This window comes from Calidris pugnax, unplaced genomic scaffold (genome assembly GCF_001431845.1).
Source record: "Calidris pugnax isolate Ruff unplaced genomic scaffold, ASM143184v1 scaffold212, whole genome shotgun sequence".
In the NCBI taxonomy this organism is placed as follows: Eukaryota; Metazoa; Chordata; class Aves; order Charadriiformes; family Scolopacidae; genus Calidris; species Calidris pugnax.
This window is the reverse complement of record NW_015091012.1, coordinates 302,605-308,604: the sequence shown is the minus strand read 5'-3', so window position 1 is coordinate 308,604 and position 6,000 is coordinate 302,605.

Below are 6,000 nucleotides of genomic sequence, written 5' to 3'. Positions count from 1 at the left end.
ACATTTAGACTGCCAGATGAGCAGTATGCGTGTTTCCAAAGGATTGCAAGGAGTCTAATAAAGAAAATGAGAAAACTGGAGTACAGAGCCCTTCATGAAAGTATTGACACGGGTACGCCTTGGCCTTCGTGGAAATAAGATGGCCGTGGTACATGGTGGTACAAAATATACCAGGAAACTCTTCTGGCACTGCAGTAATATTAGACGTTATATGAGAAGCTAACGTAAAGGTAGATTAACAAATTAACAATTAACTGCCTTGATGAGTAGCACCAAGTTTGTACAGGCTGACATTCCAGGCCTAAATAGGAAGAAAAGATAAATCATTGGGCCTCTGTCTCCAGCTGCCTGATGAAGTAAGCAACAACGAGTGCCATCCTCGGGAGATGGAAATGCAGGTAAGAAGGTGAGGAAGTTGGAACAAAACAGGGAACAGCATTACACCCTCGCTTGCCCACACCTTGAACGCTGCATGCCACTCTCATCCTGTCATCTGAAGAAGGGTGTATCAGAACTGGAAACTTCTTGACTTCTCTGGACTTCCGAGAAGAGCAACAGGGAGGGCCGGAGAGACAGAATGCCTTCTGCATGACAAAAAAATGAAGTAAACTAAGATATTCCAGCCTGGGAAAGGGACGACTCAGGCTGATGTAGCAGAGGTCTATGAACTCATGAGTAAGTAGTGGTGGATGTGATTTATATACCTCTTCCAACAGTAAAACTACAGGACATCAAATGATGCTAGTAAGAGCTAGATTCAGGGTTAATTTGTAGTGGTCCAGGCTGGCCTAAGTTCAAAGGGAGACTGGATGAGTTCAGGGAAATTCGTTGAGAATTTCTAAGCACACTGAAATCATATCTGCTTCAAGATGCCACCAAGATGAAAATACTTGAAGGTTTTGACAGTATAATGGAGAACATGGTGCACCCTTGCTTTATTTTTTGGGTGTTCCCTCAGCATTTGCTTCAAGAGAGGATTGTGGTCTTGTGGTCTGATCCACTGCAAGCTCTTTTGTTATTGTGTGAGAGTAGTTCTTTAGCCAGACCAGTGGTGGCCAGAGGACTCCCAGGTTGGGCCAGACATGTGCATCCTTCCCCATTTCCATGCAGAGTTTACAGGTGAACCCCACAAAGATTTGCCCTGGCAGAGCTGGGAGGGCAATTGGCCTCACCCCAGGGTGACTTTAACCAAGTGAAAGGGGGAAAGAGGAAAGGGAAAGGAAAGTCTTCTCTGAGAGAAGGCAAGAACAACTGCACCCTCCAGCGCCTTGATAAAATTGTGGCATTATGCTCTAATCATAGCAATAAAATAATCTGGGCTAAAAAAAAAGCACCTTTTTGACACCCCCAGTATTTCCTTCATCTTGGGCAGAAGAGCACCCAAAACAGGTGAGTTTGCTAAGCCAAGGGCATAACAAGGACACGAATAGATGTTGGTTGCTTTTAGCTGCCTGAGAAAATATAATGTGGATGCACCCTCCAGGAAACGAAGAAGCCATAGCATTTGGGGATGGAATTTTTTTTTTAAAGTTCAGTTTTTTGACTTATCCACTGACGTTACTGGCTAGATATGTGGGTCTGACTCTGAGAGATGACCCTTGCAAAAGGTTTTTAAGAAGCTTAATCACAACACAAATACTGAGGCAACAGGAAGTAATGGAACCTAGGAGGATATCCGCTATACATAGCCTAAATTCCAATCACGTTCCTCATAAAAAAGCAAACAGACCAGGAGGACAGATGGATGAGAGGCATTGTCACGTACGACTCCCATCGCTATATCTGCCTCATGGTGGTTTAGGCCTTCTTGAAGGTTTGTGCTGTCTCTGTTACCCACTGTTTGAGCTCTCCATATGGTTGCCCACATAGCTGTAGTCACCAGACCTGTGTGCTCGAGTGGTCATGAATATTCATTGCCAGATTTCTTGTTTTACTGTAAGGGGATAAAAGTTAAAGTGAAAATATGTCACCTGAGAAGGGTTTTTTCAGTTATTCTGACTGGAAAAGCCAGGGATGGCACACGCTGCACACTTTATCCAGATTTTAGTAACAAATACAAATGGACTCTGAATGTTCAAGAACATAAGGGTTATGTTCAATGACAAATACAAATGGACTCTGAATGTTCAAGAGCTGCTCAACATAAGTGCTAAAGCACAGTTAAAAAACATACTGACAAAAGTGCCAGGTGCCTGGAACAGTTTAAATCCAGCAGACCAAGGCTGCCTGGCTGCCGGTGCCACCTCTGGTTTGTGGGGTTTGGGTACCAGCAAAGCACTTGGGCTCAGAGCCACAGACCTTGAACTGAAGATACCAGAGCAGAGGATGACTTATTTTGAGCAAAGCACTTGGGCTCAGAGCCACAGACCCTGAACTGATGATATCAGAGCAGAGGATAATTTATTTTGGTTAAGCCATAGAATCATAGAATGGTTTAGATTGGAAGGGATCATCCAGTTCCAACCCCCTGCTCTGAGCAGGGAGACTTCCACTAGACCAGGTTGCTCCAAGCCCCATCCAGCCTGGTCTTGAACCCCTCCAGGGATGGGGCAGCCACAGCTTCTCTGGGCAACCTGTTCCAGGGTCTCACCACCCTCACAGCAAAGAATTTCTTCCTAATATCTAAATCTCCCCTCTTTCAGTTTAAAACCATTACTCCTCATCCTATTGCCTCACTCCCAAGTCCTAGGTGTGGACATTAAAAAAATTTGTCAGTGGTTCACAAGGAGAAAAAAGCCCCAATCAACAAGTAAAAGCAGGAAATATCATTATGACAGAAAATGTCATAAATCCGTTGGTTGTCAGGTATTCTTCTTCAGGAAAGAAATAAAATAAAATAAATGGTAGAATGAAAGGAAGTATTAACAAATAAATGTATTCTTCTTCAGGAAAGAAATAAAATAAATGCTAGAATGAAGGGAGGTATTAACAAATAAAGTCAAGACTCCTTTAGTCAAGGTGGTGGAGATTTTCTTATTAGGGTACACACTGCTGAGCCACTTGGCCTCTAGATTTCTGGCTGAGACAGGGGACATTGTCAGTTACTGCCTTTGCCAGTCAGAACAGAAAGAGGGCTCAGCTGTGCTCTGGGTGTCCTTTGTCACAGACGATCCACTACCAGCAAGAGTTTATGCTTTTAGCTGGCATTTCCTTCCTGCAGCACCACCGCCAAATCATATCTGCTTCAAGATGCCACCAAGATGAAAATACTTGAAGGTTTTGACAGTATAATGGAGAACATGGTGCACCCTTGCTTTATTTTTTGGGTGTTCCCTCAGCATTTGCTTCAAGAGAGGATTGTGGTCTTGTGGTCTGATCCACTGCAAGCTCTTTTGTTATTGTGTGAGAGTAGTTCTTTAGCCAGACCAGTGGTGGCCAGAGGACTCCCAGGTTGGGCCAGACATGTGCATCCTTCCCCATTTCCATGCAGAGTTTACAGGTGAACCCCACAAAGATTTGCCCTGGCAGAGCTGGGAGGGCAATTGGCCTCACCCCAGGGTGACTTTAACCAAGTGAAAGGGGGAAAGAGGAAAGGGAAAGGAAAGTCTTCTCTGAGAGAAGGTAAGAACAACTGCACCCTCCAGTGCCTTGATAAAATTGTGGCATTATGCTCTAATCATAGCAATAAAATAATCTGGGCTAAAAAAAAAGCACCTTTTTGACACCCCCAGTATTTCCTTCATCTTGGGCAGAAGAGCACCCAAAACAGGTGAGTTTGCTCAGCCAAGGGCATAACAAGGACACGAATAGATGTTGGTTGCTTTTAGCTGCCTGAGAAAATATAATGTGGATGCACCCTCCAGGAAACGAAGAAGCCATAGCATTTGGGGATGGAATTTTTTTTTTAAAGTTCAGTTTTTTGACTTATCCACTGACGTTACTGGCTAGATATGTGGGTCTGACTCTGAGAGATGACCCTTGCAAAAGGTTTTTAAGAAGCTTAATCACAACACAAATACTGAGGCAACAGGAAGTAATGGAACCTAGGAGGATATCCGCTATACATAGCCTAAATTCCAATCACGTTCCTCACAAAAAAGCAAACAGACCAGGAGGACAGATGGATGAGAGGCATTGTCACGTACGACTCCCATCGCTATATCTGCCTCATGGTGGTTTAGGCCTTCTTGAAGGTTTGTGCTGTCTCTGTTACCCACTGTTTGAGCTCTCCATATGGTTGCCCACATAGCTGTAGTCACCAGACCTGTGTGCTCGAGTGGTCATGAATATTCATTGCCAGATTTCTTGTTTTACTGTAAGGGGATAAAAGTTAAAGTGAAAATATGTCACCTGAGAAGGGTTTTTTCAGTTATTCTGACTGGAAAAGCCAGGGATGGCACACGCTGCACACTTTATCCAGATTTTAGTAACAAATACAAATGGACTCTGAATGTTCAAGAGCTGCTCAACATAAGTGCTAAAGCACAGTTAAAAAACATACTGACAAAAGTGCCAGGTGCCTGGAGCAGTTTAAATCCAGCAGACCAAGGCTGCCTGGCTGCCAGTGCCACCTCTGGCTTGTGTGGTTTGGGTACCAGCAAAGCACTTGGGCTCAGAGCCACAGACCTTGAACTGAAGATACCAGAGCAGAGGATGACTTATTTTGATTAAGTCATAGAATCATAGAATGGTTTAGATTGGAAGGGATCATCCAGTTCCAACCCCCTGCTCTGAGCAGGGAGACTTCCACTAGACCAGGTTGCTCCAAGCCCCATCCAGCCTGGCCTTGAACCCCTCCAGGGATGGGGCAGCCACAGCTTCTCTGGGCAGCCTGGGCCAGGGTCTCCCCACCCTCACAGCAAAGAATTTCTTCCTAATATCTAAATCTCCCCTCTTTCAGTTTAAAACCATTACTCCTCATCCTATTGCCTCACTCCCAAGTCCTAGATGTGGACATTAATAAAATTTATCAGTGGTTCACAAGGAGAAAAAAGCCCCCATCAAAAAGTAAAAGCAGGCAATATCATTATGATAGAAAATGTAATAAATCTGTTGGTTGTCAGGTATTCTTCTTCAGGAAAGAAATAAAATAAAATAAATGGTAGAATGAAAGGAAGTATTAACAAATAAATTCAAGACTCCTTTAGTCAAGGTGGTGGAGATTTTCTTATTAGGGTACACACTGCTGAGCCACTTGGCCTCTAGATTTCTGGCTGAGACAGGGGACATTGGCAGTTACTGCCTTTGCCAGTCAGAACAGAAAGAGGGCTCAGCTGTGTTCTGGGTGTCCTTTGTCACAGACGATCCACTACCAGCAAGAGTTTATGCTTTTAGCTGGCATTTCCTTCCTGCAGCACCACCGCCAGCTCTGTCTCCATGCTTTGGGAAGACAGGATATTATAAGCAACCACACAACAAAAAGAACAAAATTAATGCTTCTGCCTCCTTCATGTCCATTAAAAGCTGTTCATAACCTTGCTTCTTGCTCAAAGTATTTCAGAAAGCCTCTTTAGTGTCTTCCTACAGTGAGGATCCTAACACCTTAACCACAATAACACGTTACATCACAAATAGCTTTACTGAAGGTAATGGAACCTTTAACACTCTACATACGTAAGTTGAACTGGTTTACTGGCAGGTGTAATCTATGTCTATTCCAATAAACTCTTTCAGCCTGCAAAACAGAGGACTTGCACACAAAGTCCCTGTTGGGAATGATCTTGGGAATGTTCAGACCTCAGACCATGACAATGAATTGTTTGGGGGTGCTGGGACCTAAATCATGGTTGGGAGCCCTCTGACAGGGAAATGTACAGATAATTCCACCCCAGTGCTTGGGACTGTTCCTGGGCACTTTTTAACTTACTAGCATAGACATTAGCCATATTGTCTAAAGTGATGGGCTCCAAAGAGCTTTTCACCTCCCTGATCTGGATATATGGGATATCTGCTCCCTTGCCTCCCAACTGTGGTCTGAAGCAAAAGGCCATCTCATGCCTTGACCACTCGGAGAAGGAGACTTGGATACAGAAGGGAGAAGGGTGACCATGGAGACAACTG